The sequence below is a fragment of the Hibiscus syriacus genome, unplaced genomic scaffold (genome assembly GCF_006381635.1).
Source record: "Hibiscus syriacus cultivar Baekdansim isolate YM2019G1 unplaced genomic scaffold, ASM638163v2 tig00002237_pilon, whole genome shotgun sequence".
Lineage (NCBI taxonomy): Eukaryota > Viridiplantae > Streptophyta > Magnoliopsida > Malvales > Malvaceae > Hibiscus > Hibiscus syriacus.
The window spans coordinates 21,254,972-21,271,412 of record NW_024061918.1 but is presented as its reverse complement, the minus strand read 5'-3'; the positions used below and the strand labels follow the sequence as shown (position 1 = coordinate 21,271,412).

The following is a 16,441-nucleotide window of genomic DNA, read 5'->3' as shown; positions in this document are numbered from 1 at the left end:
GATGAAACACGGTAGGGAGAGAAATTAAAAAAAAGGAAGGTAAGGAAGAAAGTGAGAGAGCGGTGATTGAGAGAGAGTGAAACACGGAGGGGAGACAAACCAGAGAGAGAGAGAGATAGAACGAGATAAATCAAAGTTTAGTGACCAAAATAACAAATAAAAATAATTGAGTGATGAATGGTTTAATTTAGCCAATTTAAACAGCATTAAACAGAAAAGCTGGATTGCTTAATGTTCCACATCATCCCAAAGTAAAAAAAAAAAAAAAGGGTTAGTCGTAAGTTATTTTTTTGAGTTAGAAAGTCACATTGATTAAAAAAAATAGAATGAAGATCACATTAATTTCTTTTTTTTTTTTAAATAGAATGAGACCTCAGGTGTCATTTTCCTTAAAAGATAAATATATATCTACATGGAGAATTGATCGATAATCGTAAGGGATTGCTGACCCCAATAAAATATTATTCCGTCAGTGTATCAAATACGAACTCGAAAGCAAATACCACCCATAGTGTATTAAATATAAACTCAATGCTGAACTTCAATACCGACAATGAAACTTGGTTATTTATTATAAACACCAAGGTCTTAAAATGCTATAACAGAAGCAAATTTATGACATTTTTATTATTATTGCTAACATCATTTGCATCCTTTTAGAAAGCAAAAATACATAACTAATAATGCATTCGTTTTGCCATGGAAAAGATATCTCATGCATGTATTTTCGGATTTGAATTGAGATTTTTTGTTGTTCCTGCTATTCCTGTGCTATATACGTAAACAAAAATACGGGACTTACTTCGAAAAACCATAATTAGTCGGGAAAAAATGGGTGGTATTTGCTTTCGAGTTCGTATTTGATACGCAGCTATGGGTGGTATTTGATACGCAGCTCCCATCTGGCGGATAGCCTCTTTGATCCAGGCATAAAGTCAGATTGTAATAGCAGCTTTTTTATTCCCATGGTGAAAAAAGAATCGCAGAGAATACTCAAATGGCTGAAGCAGACGATGCCACATGGTCTAAGCAAATCGGTGCCAACTCTTTCTACAGGATATCATCCAGCACAGCACTAAAAGGCTTACTTTATGCCTGAGAGAAAACCTTGCCTCTGTGGAAATCCAGTTTGACGCCTCTGATACGGCCATTCAGTATTAACAAGTCGTTTATCGGATGGTCCTGCCCCAAGAATCCCCAAGGAGTTTGGATCTACTACACGACTACCACTGTTGGGAGGTATTTGAATTGGGGGCTGAATTTGGGGATGACTGCCCGTTTCTGCTCTCCAACGTTTCCAAGCTTCAAACTTTGCGGTATCGATGCCTTTGTGAATTGATTGTGATGTTTGTTGTGCCATCGCATTCTTCTTGTACCTTTGTTGCTTATTGACAGAACGAGAAAAAGGAGGGAAGTAATTAGGGTCACCATCTCTTTCAACATGACCGTGCATGGAACCGTTTATATGGGACGGTCCAACTCCTCCATTCTGCAGTTGCAAGGTTGATACCAAGGCCACCAGCCCGAGTAGAAAGAAGGAAACAAAAATCATCACTTCCAGGTGCATTAAAATGATCCATAGCCTGCTATCGCGGCTCTGACTTTGTACTACCATCTAGCCTCTGGAATTGGAATCCTCTGAGAGACGTGTACTCGGCTAGAATATCAAGCATTCTAACCATCTGAAATTTTTATCATTTTATCAAGAACATGAACAATGTAAAACACCAGATTGCGTAACTTAATCAGGCATCTCCTCCATTAGAAACATAGACACAGACTTGCATAGATCCTAATATCCAAAGGACAACTATCAAACACACCCAACCCATTAATGAAGAGAACAAAAAATTGAAGCAAAAATGTAGCTGAGAAGTATGTATAAGCATCCAAAACAAACCTGGGAGAAGATTAAAACACGATGCTTAGTTTCATTCAACCTCACAAGCAACTTGTCAAGTATAACTAGCTTCCCACTGCTTAGTATAATTCTCTCCAGTTGACTAATATCATGCATTCCAGTGTCACAACCATAACCATGATCAGCACTTTCAAACAGGAAAGGATGATTGCAGCATTTCTTCAGCTCTACTACTATATTTAAAAGTGAGACCTGCTTGACAAACAGAAAGGAAGGAAAGCTCTGAAAATAGATTTTACAGAAATATATAATTTATCTATATAAAGCATACTTCTATCGGTAATAAAATACTAGTAAAACCAAAACAAAAGACAAACACCACAAAAAGGCTGCAGAGATGAAATTTCCAAGCAGCAAAATAATAAGAGATACAAACCTGATTGCCACGAAAACCTTTATTTAAGTCATGGAAGTTGCGTTCCAAAATCCACTTATAATATCTGCAAAAATACAAATAGTATCATGTGTTTATGCAATGGAAAAAAATTTGCAAGTTCACAAGAACAATAAATGTACAACTCTTACTGTTTCTGAAGTGGGGACATCTCAACCCTAAGGATACGTTCAATTTTTGGAGGCAAAGACTTTTCTACATCCTTGATAACCCTTCGAAGAATGTGAGGCCTCAATTCCATGTGAAGATTTGCAAGCTGTGTCACAAATTAATTACAGGATTTTGTTTAGATCAAGTCAAATAAATATCTTAACAACCTAAGATGTAATGAATCTTACTGTAATACCTCAATTTCATCAAACGAGCCAAGGTTCTTGTAATTTTGAACAAAATCATCCTTACTTTTGAACTTGTCAGGGTCAAGGAAATGAAGCAAAGCCCTATGAAATATTTTTCACGGATGTCAGTAACAGGATATACTAGCTGAAGAAGAATACAATATTCATTTATCAGTCAATGAAAAGGAACTGTAAGCGTCTGCAATGCTAGATTACAAAATTTGAAATGAATAAAATTAATGAATTCCAAATAGGATGAGAGCATTGTTATCATAAAATGAATTCCAAACTCGGCGATCTGGTAACATTTAACAAGAGAAAAGGTAAATATAGAGGCAGATCATGCGGTCAACGAGAAATATCTAAAAGGTGACATAAATAGCAGTTATGGTAAACGCAATTTGCTCAAATTCTTCATTTGACTAAAAAATCAAATGCAAAATTATCCAATCACAATAAATACCATAGCTCCTCGACACTGTTTTGTAATGGAGTTCCAGTAATTAGCAACTTGTTCTTTGTGCTAAATTCCTGAGCAAACAGAAACACATCATCCAATAAATAACCATAGTAACAAACGAATAAAATTTGTTCCGAAAAAGGGAAAATATACAATTATGCAAGGCAGAAGTGACAGGATAGTGCATACTGAAAGTGTAGTGTACAACTGTGCCTCACTATTCTTCAACCTATGAGCTTCATCGACCATCAAATAGTTCCATCTTATCTTAGACAGTACCGCCTTATCCTTCAGAACTACCTCATATGTAGTCAGCAGTGTGTTAAATTTTATAAGTCTGACAATTTGCTTATCATTGTAAAATTCATATTGCTGACAAACCTGCCAACAAAAGAAGAAAAGAAAACAGTAACAATTGGGGTGAGGTCAACGGGGGAAGGTTAAAATTATTTGAAACTACCACCCACCTAATGTAAAATACACAAGTGACCAATAACACAAGTTCTAACATAAAACTATATCATCAGCAAGCACATAAAGATTAAAAAGAGCTACACACCACAGCAAATATATAGACAAAGTGGTAATATACAAAATATATATTAAAGTGACTGCATAATGCAAATTCCAAACCTACTCGGATAAAAAGAGCACATACACAAACAAAAACATGACTTACCTCTCGGCTTGCACGAGTACCAACATATACAATAATATTCATATCAGGAAGCCACTTTCTAAATTCTTTAGCCCAGTTTGACAAGGTAGATAAAGGTACAACCACAAGAAACGGGCCTGGTATTTGTTGAGCATTCTGAAAAAAAATAATATATCAATGAAAACATCGTAAACCTAAAAAATCATAAATGATAGCTGTTCTTAGAAGCCCAACGAGTACCTGTAAAAAACCAAGCATAGATAAAGACTGAACAGTTTTACCGAGACCCATCTCATCAGCTAAAATGACATTAGTATCATTTCTCCAACTGTTATGTAAATATGAAAGCATGCATTAATAGATATACAAGAATTCTTAATGGTAAGGCAACCGTTTTAAGTAAAAATAAAAGGCTAAGCTAAAGTAACAAAGAAAAAATATACCTGTTTACAAGAAAATTCAAACCCTCCAGCTGATAATCACGAAGCTTTCCCCCCCCCCTTAACCACTCCGGCTGTTCATCAAGTTTCCGCAAACTTGCTAAAGATGAAAAAGTAACCCAGTTTGATGATCCATTTAAATGATTAATTTTTAGACTAATAAGAATAAACCTAGCAGAAACTAAGACCGAAGTTCAAGGGGAAAGGAGGCCAGTGGATGTATGATACAAAACTACATTTATAAACACATATAGAGAACATTATTAGCAGTGAATACCTTTTCCCTTCTTACGCTGGTGATCTACCATTTTCCCCTGCTCAGCCATTGCTGCTTCACGAGCCTGTTTAAAGGATAAGAAACACGTCTTTAATTAAGTATAACAGTACAAGATAATTTTATTTATTATCTAAGCATATTCAAGAAATTTTAAAACGGAACTTATACAACGGGAAAATCAGATGACTGGACAATGTAATAATATATGGTGGATTATAACGGACATTATATATTAAGATAAACCACCTAATGCTCAATTCACCAATTGCCTAGATTAATACACACCAATTTAATATCCTAGAATATTCAACAAACTATGGACAAAAGTAATAATAGGTAAAACAAAGAAAGTCGATCTGCAGGACATGTTACCTTATATTCATCAATAGCATCTTGAGCAAATGAAATATCTATATCCTTTTCCCTGAAACAATAAATACGTAATTATAATAATAATTTCATAAACACTGCAGCAGTCTAAAGCCAAGAACCAACGAGAAGAAAAGGAAAGAGAACACAGTGCGTAATAGCACCACACAAGAATAGACACTCTCTTAACTGGTACCATTTTATTGAACTATCAATCCAAACCATTACCAGGTTGCTTCCGCATAAGATAATCCCTGCCACTTGACTAAATACTCTGACATCACATTCCCAAAAGCATCTTTACTAATTCGATCAACAATTACTCTCTCCACCTGAAACACACACCGTAAACTAATTACAAAAAACTAACGAAGCACAACTCCAGAAACCAATCATAACAATGAAAAATAGAAAATATATGGAAACCAACCTCACTATTTTGCCTGATCAGATCCAAGTCCATTTCCTTACTTACATCATTGACTTCAATCTAGCAGGTAAGAGAGAAAACAAGTGAGCTACTACCAGAAAAATGCTTATCTTAGAATGCTTATATATTAAACTCTCCCAGGCAAGGCAGGAAGAACTTATTTCACATATTCCAGGCTCCCAAATAAAGACACAATAAACCCCAAGATCAATGAGATTTATGATGTACCTCAAGTGAGAAAAACAATTTTTAAAAAATTATTGTTAGAAAATAGATTCTTAAATTAGGAATATTGTGAGTAATTAAGATAGGATTCTGTAAATATTCCTTAGTAGTTGTAATCCCTAACTTTAAGGGATTGTGTATTCCTTAGAATTAACTATTTTCCTAGTTTAAGAGTTTCCTAAGTTAAGGATGATACTTGTATAAATACGTATATAACACTGCCTACAACAGAAATACATGAGTTTTACACATAATTTCATTGTTTTTAACATGGTATCAGAGCAATTTTAAGCTCATTTTTGGGTCCAGTTAAGCTCGTTTTGCAACCCTTTCCCTTTAGTAAATCCTTCCTTGAGTGCATATTGTTATCCGAACAAAAAGATTGGTCGAAGTGACTGATACCAGTAGCACTAAAACTGTCCAAGGAGGCAATGTGAGTGAAGGGAGTTATTCCAATTCTGTAGGTGACTTGTAGAATATACAGGCCGCCTATAGGTTGAATGGAAAAAATTACCTCAAATGGTCTCAGCTTGTTCGTAAGTTCCTAAAAGGTAGAGGCAAGTTTCTAAAAGGTAGAGGCAAGTTAAGTTATCTACTTGGGACTAGACCTAAGAAAGGAGATCCTAGGGTACGAATTCTTGGAAAAGAAGACCTGCCATCATTGAATGAGACTATTGCAATCATTCGAGCTGAGGAAGAAAGGAGAAGAGTTATAATTGAAAGCAATCAAGAGGAAAGTTCAGACATGATCAATAAAGCTGTAACTAAGAGAAAAATAGGTCTGGAACTGCAAAGTACAAAAGAGACATCAAAAGCAGCAAACAGACACTCTCTATGGTGTACCTACTGCAAGAAACCTCGCTACACAAAGGAGAAGTGCTGGAAACTTCATGGAAAGCCACAGACAGTAAGTCAAAATTTTCCAGAAAAGGAGGGATCATCAAGGGATCAAGGAAGAGCATATACAACTAAACAATTGGTTGAGGACTCTCAAGAACAGCTTGTGGAGTTCAACAAAGAGGAAATAGAGAACTTGAGAAATCTGCTAGGCTTCCTGGACAAAAACTCCTCTGCAGGTACATGTAGTCTGGTCTTCTTAGGTATATCCTCCTCTTCTCAGCACTCTAAGGCCCCGGATTTACCCATCCAAAGTTCCTGGGTAATTGACTCAGGGGCTACAGACCACATGACCAATTCCTCGCTCAGATTTACAACCTATACACCTTGTCCTAGCAACAACAAAATAATTACGGCAGATGGCACTATGATAATAGTGGCTGATCAAAGGGATATTGTTATAAGTGAAACCCTTACTTTAAAAAATATCCTTCATGTACCAAAGCTATTTACTAACCTCTTATCCATTCAAAAAATCATCAAAGACAATAACTGTAGTGTTCTTTTTCATTCTACCCAATGTATTTTCCAGGAACAAGAAACGAAGAGGATGATCAGACGTGTTAGAGAAGAAAATAGTCTATATTACCTTGAAGACCCTGATGGACAAGTCAAGGCCCTGAATTCCCCATCTTTTCCACTTTTATCAGAATTCAAAACCAATAAAGATTAGATATGGCTTCACCATCTCCGTCTTGGTCACCCATCCTTTACAACTTTTAAGGTTATGTTTCCTTCTTTGTTCAAATCCTTAAATAGTGAGGAATTCCATTGTGATATATGTGAACTTGCTAAGCATAAACGCTCTTCTTTCCCACTTTGTAATAAAAGAACTTTAAACCCCTTTACCCTTATACACAACGATGTTTGGGGGCCATCCATGATTCCTAATATAACTGAGGCCCGATGGTTTGTCTCATTCATAGATAATTGTACCTTAGTGACATGGTTATTTCTTCTAAAACATAAATAGAAGTGAGTTCCACTTTTAAAACCTATTATACTATGATTAAAACTCAGTTTGGGGAAGAAAATAAGGATGTTTAGATCAGACAATGCTAAGGACTATTTCAACAAAGTTCTATCTCCCTATTTTCAAGAAAAAGGCATTATTCATGAGTCCTCGTGTGTAAATACCCCCAAACAAAAAGGAGTAGCAGAAAGAAAAAATGGCCATCTTACCATTACAAGAGCTCTCTTGTTTCAAAAAAATGTACCTAAACAGTATTGGGGAGAAGCAGTGTTGACTACCACCTATATGATAAACATACTACCCACTGAAGCCTTGAATCCCAAAGTCCCTATCCAAATCCTAAACAATTTCTTTCCAAACTTCAACCCCTCACTTAACCTTAAACCTAAAATATTTGGTTGTGTTGCATTTGTTCATATACACTCTCAAAATAGGGGGAAGCTTGATCCAAGGGCATTAAAGTGTGTGTTTTTATTGGTTACTTTTCCACTCAAAAGGGGTACAAGTGCTATTATCCACCTAAAAATGAGACATTTTATTTTGGCTGATGTCACTTTTTCAGAAAAGGAAAATTATTTTACTCGTCCCTATCTTCAAGTGGAGATTTCATTCAAGGAAGATAAGGACAGTGATTATTTCCTTCTTCAGCCTCTCATTGACTTTCCTAAGCAGCAGCATCCTCCTTCTATTTCTTCCCAACAACCAATCCAACAACCTTCTGTTTCTTCCCAACAACCTTCTGTTTTTTACCAACCTAGCACCTTACAACTAGACCCTATTACTCCTTAGTCAAAAATTCAAGACACTGTTCGTCCTTAACTGGTTTACTCAAGAAGAAAAGCACCAGTGTAGGCTAAATCATCCTCTTCCTCTCCTATACAAGCCGATGTAACTGCTGAACCTATCTTTGATTCAAATAACACTGAAATTTCTAATCCTGTCTCTAATCACAGGGATTTTGATTTTCCAATTGCAATTAGAAAATGAAAAAGGACTCGCACCATAAAAATCCATCGTTACCTATTTTTGTTTTACAAAACTTTGTCTCACAATCACCAAGCCCTCCTTACAAGCTTAAACACCATCACCATTCTTAAAACCGTGTTCGAAGCATTAGAAAATGATAATTTGAAAAATGCCATGCAGGTTGAGATGGAAACATTAGAGAAGCACAAGACATGGGTCTTGGTGAAACTGCCAGAATGAAAGAAAATAGTAGGATGCAGGTGGGTGTTTACAGTAAAATACAAGTCAGATGGATCGTTAGAGAGGTATAAGGCAAGGTTGGTGGCTAAGGGGTATTCTCAAAACTATGGGATAGATTATCTTGAAACGTTTGCCCCTGTTGCAAAGATGAATACTATGAGAATTTTATTGTCATTAGCTGCAAACCAAGGATGGGAATTACATCAGTATGATATTAATAACGCCTTCTTATATGGAGATCTCGAGGAAGAAGTTTATATGGACATCCTACCTGGATTTAGTCCAAGTGCTTAGCAGAAAGTGTGCAAGTTAAAAAAAGGATTTATATCGATTAAAGTAGTCTCCAAGGGCCTGGTTTGGAATATTAACTAAAGTGATGTTGATGCTGGGCTACAAACAAAGTCAGGGTAATCACACTTTGTTTGTGAAACATTCTACTACAGGGGGAGTTACTGCCTTATTGGTGTATGTAGATGACATTTTAGTCACAATGGATGATTTGAAAGGGGTTGATGATCTAAAGAAGTGTTTGGTGAAAGAGTTTGAAGTCAAAGAACTAGGGAGATTGAAATACTTCCTAGGTATTAAGTGGCACATTCACAACAAGGGATCTTCATCTCAACAGAAATACACCCTAGACTTGTTAGAAGAGACTGGAAAACTAGGATGCAAATCAGCATAAACGCCAATAGAAGTGAACCACAAGCTTAGGGATACAATGAAGGATGCAACAGTTGACAAAACCCCATATCAAAGGCTTATGGGGAGACTAATTTACCCACCACATACCAGACATTGCCTGTGTTATTGGAGTTGTAAGCCAATTTATGCACAACCCTAAAGAAACACACCTAAGGGCTGTGAATCAAATTCTGCAATATTTGAAAGGTACACTTGACAGGGGAATTTTGTTTAAAAGAGGAGGAAATTTGACATTAGAAGCTTATATTGATGCTGACTATGCAGGATTAGTGGTTAATAGAAGATCAACCTCAGGGTACTGTACTTTTTTGGGAGGAAATTTAGTGACATGGAGAAGCTAGAAGCAGAATGTTGTGGCTAGATCCAGTGCAGAGGCTGAGTTTAGAGCAATGTCACTTGGAATCTATGAATTGTTGTGGCTAAAGCTATTTTAGAAGATTTAAAGATTAAATGGGAAGGTCCAATGAATTTGTAATTTGATAATAAATCAACAATTAATATTGCTCATAATCCAGTTCAACATGACAGAACAAAACATGTTGAAGTGGATAGGCATTTCATAAAGGATAAACTCGACAGTGGGCTAATTTGTACTTCCTATGTGTCCACTGGAGATCAAGTTACAAATATACTTACCAAGGGACTACCTGGTAAACTTTTTCAGAAGTTAGCATGCAAGTTGAAAATAGAAGACATCCACTCTTCAGCTTGACGGGGAGTGTCAGAAAATAAATTCCTAAATTAGAAATATTATGAGTAATTAAGATATGATTCTGTAAATATTCCTTAGTAGTTGTAATCCCTAACTTTAAGGATTGTGTATTCCTTCGAATTAGTACTTTCCTAGCTTAAGAGTTTCCTAAGTTAAGATTGCTACTTGTATAAATATGTAACACTACCTACAACAAAAATACATAGTTTTACGCAGAATTTCATTATTTTTAACAATTACAAAAAAGGGTATTGAAGATATTATAAAGTGCTACTCTTCACATGCTAGATAAGAATATTATTTGGAAAAAAACACCACCATAAAAGAATGCAACAAACCAAGTTTCCCAACAAGAAGGCCCCCGTGTATATCGAAAATGACCAGAGCCAACAAAATCTTGCTAGAGTTACAGCCTAAATTTGTCCCGCCACATTTTTCCAATTTCAACAATCTAGTTTTTTTCCAAATAGTTAATCATCAAGGAACTAAATACAGGTGTCATACTTATTGTCTAACTTACTGTTCATTTACCATCACATGACCCCAGAAATTTCAGCATGGTGGAAGAATAAACAATGTGTGAATTGTTGTTCATAAGAACATAGATAGAAAACAATTTCAGTAGCAGAGAATGGGTAGAACTTCCAAAGTGTTTTAGTCGATCATGAACAATTTGAAATGAGAATTTCAGAAACAAAAATTTACGAACACAAATGTACCTCCTCGCGTGAAAGTGCCTTCCTGTATCTCACATCATCCATTACCTTTTTGGTGTAGTTTACAACCTTCTTAAAACCACTAAGCTACAAAATCATGCATGGAAACACAAAGGACAAGTCATCAGAATAGGAAGAAAGAGAAACATAAAGCAATAGAAATAGACCTCCACAAAATTATGCTTCTTAGAAAAGATATGCAGTAATATATAAATAACATAAAATAAAATCCTACATTCTGTAAGTCTGAAAATGATTTCCAAAGACAATGAAGATGTGACTGGCCTTTCCATTTTATTAGGAATTCCATTTCATTCCAATCTGGTTCAGAGTCAAACAAGTGGCTTAACAAAACAGGCTCTGTTGATCTATTGTTTCTAATAGCATCTTCAACCATGCCCTTTGGTTGATGCCATAACACTTTTTCAATTGTGTCTCCATCTTCCTCTTCAGCTTCATCCTAAACATGAATATATAGAACTTTTTAAAAAATAATATCACTTAAAAGAGCATTTTAGAATCAAATAATTGCATCAACATGAAAAATCCAATTGATCTTTAAATATAAAATTGCACGAAATAACCATAATGTTTATGAACAAATTAGATAGGATATCATAAGATGTTCATGGAAAATATGCAACTAAAATGCCAAAGTTAATATTATAATGTATTTGGATAGTATACATATAGTTGCATGATCTTCATCACAAAATTCCAAGTTCAAAGCAATTACATCAAATATGAAAGATCAAACACGCCTACTAAAAAAATAAGATAGGATATGTCTACCATGACAAGATTACAGACTTCACCTTTCGCATCTTGTTCTTCCTGCCTTCATCAATTTCTTCACTTTCGTCACTCTCAACATATGATACTTTCCTGACAGACCTACTAGAAGTACGAACCTCATTGTTTCTTCCTATGCTTGTTGGCATATTTGAGCGAGCATTAATTTTATGATTATTTCCACTTCTCCTTGTCATACTCTTGAAATCCCCATCACTTTCACTGTCAGAATCCTTGGCCGAGTAATCATCCTCCTCAAAAGACGATCTCCCTCTTCTTTATTGACTGGAGGATTTATGCTCTCTAGTGGATTTTACATTATTACGTCCAACTTTAATAATATGTTGCCTACCCTTAGGTTTTTTTATAATAAGAATCACCTTCATCTGAAACATCTAAATCACCATGACTATTGTCTTCTTCCTCGGAATCTTCACCATCCCAGTCTTTATCCTGTTTAAAAAACTAAATTAGTGGGGAGAAAGATTAGGCAAATGATAAAGCATAAGCAACACAACCATCGAGGTGAAGCTTCATGAATATGGCTTATTATGGATAATCTTAATTGTGGCCCTAAAATTGAATATTGCAGTGTATATCATCAAAAACCATAACACAGTTCATGACAGATTAAAAACCTTCGAAGCTTCAGTAGTATTCATCACCATTTTCAAAAAAACAAAAAGAAAAGGTTCCGAAACCGTATTTTTCTACATTCTAAAAGAGGCATAAATTCCCAACACTCAACCCCAGTATAATCATGAATATGTTCTCATCCAGTGTGCAATTATACTTCATAGTATTATTTAATATATCAATCTTTAAATGGTTAAAATAGATTTTTTACCAGCAGGTCAGGCAGCTAAAACTTGAATGCAATAATGTAGACCAGAGCCAAACATCTTGGACAGGAATCTACAATATGTTACATGTATGATTCACTTTAAAGTGCCTACTTCTTGGACACTTCACTACTATACAGTTATGAAACTTTGATCCTAAAATTTGAAATTATTGATTGTCAAAAAGACATAATTTACACTTATCAAGAAGATAATTATGCCCGACACTCAATTCCTAGTCGGGTAACATGAATATACAAGCTTCAAGTCATACAATTCAGTAATTCACATTCTCGTTTCTTCCTCACTATCTTTTATTTATGCCAAAGAAAAAGGTTGGATAGAATATGCCTTTAGAGAACTTCAAATGTGAAGGAGAATATAAAAATCATAAAATTGAAACAAAAACAAAAGAATGTGAGAAGTAAAACTAATTTAATAACCTTATTCCCTGCACAAGAACTTGCAAGACCATAGTCAGGCTCAAAATCTGCATCATCAGGATCATCTTCTGCAAATAAAACAACAAAAACTTGGCATCTCAAAATCAAGGGGACTAAAAAGTGTTGTATATTTAAAGGCTACAATTATATGTAACTGTTCAATCGCAAAGCACTTATTTATTCAGTCTTAGTGACTCAATAAAAAATGTTGTATCAACAAATAAGGCAACAAATGAGGACAAAAAGGAAAGTGTATTACCATCTTCTTCCTCCTCCTCATAATTTGTATCAAAATCATCTTCATCATTATAGTTATGGTTATTTAAAGCTCTCGAACTCCTGGATACATTGGTACTGACAGAAACATGCTTTGACTGTGGCCTAGTATTTAACCCAACAGAACTGCCAAAACCTCCGTAATGCATTGTATCACTTTGCTCTTCCCCATCCTGCTCATAGTATTCATCAGATAACATCTCATATGCAGGGACATCAGAATGACCCCTTTGAGCCCTGCAAACTTCTTTCTATGCCTCATCAACTTCTGATTCTAACCTGTCATCTGATGAATTGTAACTGAACCTTCCAAATTTTTATGGTCAGATTTTGACTCATGTCCAGAATCAGATCCAGCCTGGGGGTTCATAGGCATGCAGTCCTTCAAAAAAATTGAACCCCATTTCACAGGTTCTATTCTTCTTCCTGCTGGCTGAAAATTGGAATTTGAAATGCCAGCCCCATTATCAGTAACCATCTCATGATGCAGCCTACTCTGCCCTGAATTGGAAATGACAGCCCTGCCACTTTGATATTGTGCATCCATGTTAATATCAAATTATATTTCGTTATAAGTCCCATCTACGTCCTCATTCTCTGCTGAGCTCAGAACCCTACCAACATTTTGCCCTTGCCTTCTCTCCTCCAAAACTCCATCTGAGACAGTGTCCTTTGAATAGTTTCTAAAACATGCCATCCTCTCACTTTAAAATCCTAGGCATATAACTCCCCTCTTTAGGGAATACAAAGCAGCATCACAACCTTTGCTGAGAACCTGGATAGTCAATCGGTCAAAGGTCAAATTGTTAGTGCATCTGAGATAACCTGAGCACACATTTGACCGATATTAGTATAGAGGGGAACATAAATTAAAAATTGGTATTGCTAAAAAAGAACCTCAAGACAAATGAATATATTCTTCACTAAATAATACAATTTACTAAGAAAATGACAATTAATACCCAGCTGAATAAGTAAAAAAAATCAATGTCCAACGTTAAAACTCATTTTAGTTTGCTAAATTTTCTGAGAGAGTAAAGATAACAATGAGAATAACTTAGTTAAATGCCAATTCAAAGTCATTATTGATGTTGCAAGGAGTGAAAGGCCATTATGAAAACTTCAAAAATCGTTATACAAAAATGCAAATTTGACATAAGAATTACCCCGTTGCATCAAAATATAATTCAAAGCAACTGAGAAACAGAGAAATGGGAACAAGAAAGTGTAAAGTCAAACTTAAAACCATATAAATTTGAATTCACGCACATTGGTCAAATGAATTTGAGCACATAAACGATGAAATTTAAACAATCCACAAAATAAAAAACCCTAACTGAATAAGGGAAGAAAAGCATGAGCTGAACAGAGCGAACAATAGATCTGTCACTCCAAACACGAAGACGAAAAAAATGAAAACTAGAAACATTGATTAACAAACCCTAAAATAAAAAGTACAAGCAACAATTCACAATCCGAACTCCTAAATCCGTAGCCTTCAGGGAAGATATTAAAAATAAAAATCGTCCGCCAAATAAACCCGACTATTGATCGAAACAAAGAGGCTGGCCTTTATGAAAATAAAATGAGAACTTTTTGGCTAATAAGGAAAAGAATTCATTGGGTATGATTGGAAAATATGCGCAATTTAATAATCATGAGCACCTTTGAAATCGCCGGGAAAATTAAATACAACCGACCGTCAAATATTTTGAAAATGAAGAAAACGTTTCCACTCGAGTCTCTCCCAGTTTTACTGGTTTCGTCTTTAGAATCAGCGCCGGTGGCTAATATGGAACGAGTAGAAGGTGAAAAGACCCGATTCCAATGGAGGAAGACGATGCGCTTTTTTGTTTAATCGTTTCCGATTGGGAAAAATAGAAGTTTATTTCCCTTAGGTAAATAAATGTTTTTTCCCCTTAGGTAAATAAATGTTTTGAGATTCAATACAAGAGCGTAGGTTATTTTTCGTTAGGGGAAACGTGTTTTATAGAATTAATATAACCTACAAACTAAAATTAAAATTAGGGTAAAGTACTCATATAGTGATTAAATTATATGATTGCTTTTACTTTGATCAACGAATTGAAAAAAATTAAAAAAATTAGTTAGATTTATTTAATTATTAAACTATTATCATTCAAATCATTTGAACATGAATTAAACGATTTTAGTGGTTAAAAGATTTGTTTTATCCCTTAAGATTTTGGATTCAAGCACCATGTATACATGGATATGAGCGCTCAAATGGTTGAGAGTCTTTGAATATATTTATCAAAAAAAAATGTTGGACCCCTTTTACTTGGGTCTGTGGCATGCTCAAACAATGCTTGGATAGGTTTCTAGTGAATGTCGGGTGGATAGATACATTTCCTGAAGCTTGAGAGCTTCATCTTGATCAACTTGGATCGGATCATTGTCATATCTTCTTGCAAATAAAAAAGGGATCGGAGGATAACACATGCTCCATTTAGCTTTCTCTTTTCTTGGCAAGACCATCCAGATTTCCTCAACGTTCTAAAGGCGGCTTGGCAAAGTAATGTGGATGCTCCAGGCAATATTGAAAACCTAAAATTGAAATTGGTTGATTGGAATTGTAAAGCCCTGAAATCTGGGTTAGTAGTTTGGGTCAACCTGAGATCCATTTTAGAGCCCAAAGGATTTATTAAATTAGCTTGGACTAAGTTTATTTGGAATTAGGTTGAGTTGGGCCTTAAAGTTTTATGAAACGAGATGATATTTTCATGAGCTTGAAAGTGTAGGGACCTAAAGTATAGTTTACCCATTTTTGTTTTAAGCTGAAAACTTCCCCTTTATTTTTATATCAGGTCACGTAAACTACCCCAAATATCTCACAAACTCTTTTTCTTCTTCCTTCCATTTTCTTATCTTCTTCTTCATTTCTCAAGTAGATATTTTAAGTATTCCAATTCTAGTTTGGTTGAGCCAAGGTAAGAATGTGAATCATCATCTTCCAAGCTTTAAATTGAGCTCCATATTTCAAGTTTTAGATTGAGTTTTCAAAATGGGTTTTTTGGGAGGTTTAAGAGAAATCATGGATTATAAGTTGTTTTGATAGATTTACGTTAAAGGAAATGTTCACATCCTCATTTCCATCACTTAGTTCGCTTAGAATTCCTTTTCTTACCCTTGAATAGTCAAAGAAGTGGGAGAAAACTTAAAAGCCAAAGGAAAAGAGAAATCACCTCTTGAGTGAGTTGGGGGCTTTGCATTTAGCCAAGAATACGAAGTAACCACACTTACAACTTCTTCATACTTATTAGTGGGTCATTAGAAGTGTTAGATAACATGAAAGTTGAGAAATAAGCTTGATGAACATGTTAATGGTATATTCAATGTTTTATGTTAT

The 16,441-nt window shown here is 35.2% G+C and overlaps 1 pseudogene; it reads right to left on the bottom strand.

Moving 5' to 3' along the window:
- Positions 1-531: 531 nt before the first annotated feature.
- LOC120143587 lies at positions 532-13,768 on the bottom strand (annotated as a pseudogene).
- Between the last annotated feature and the right edge of the window lie 2,673 nt (positions 13,769-16,441).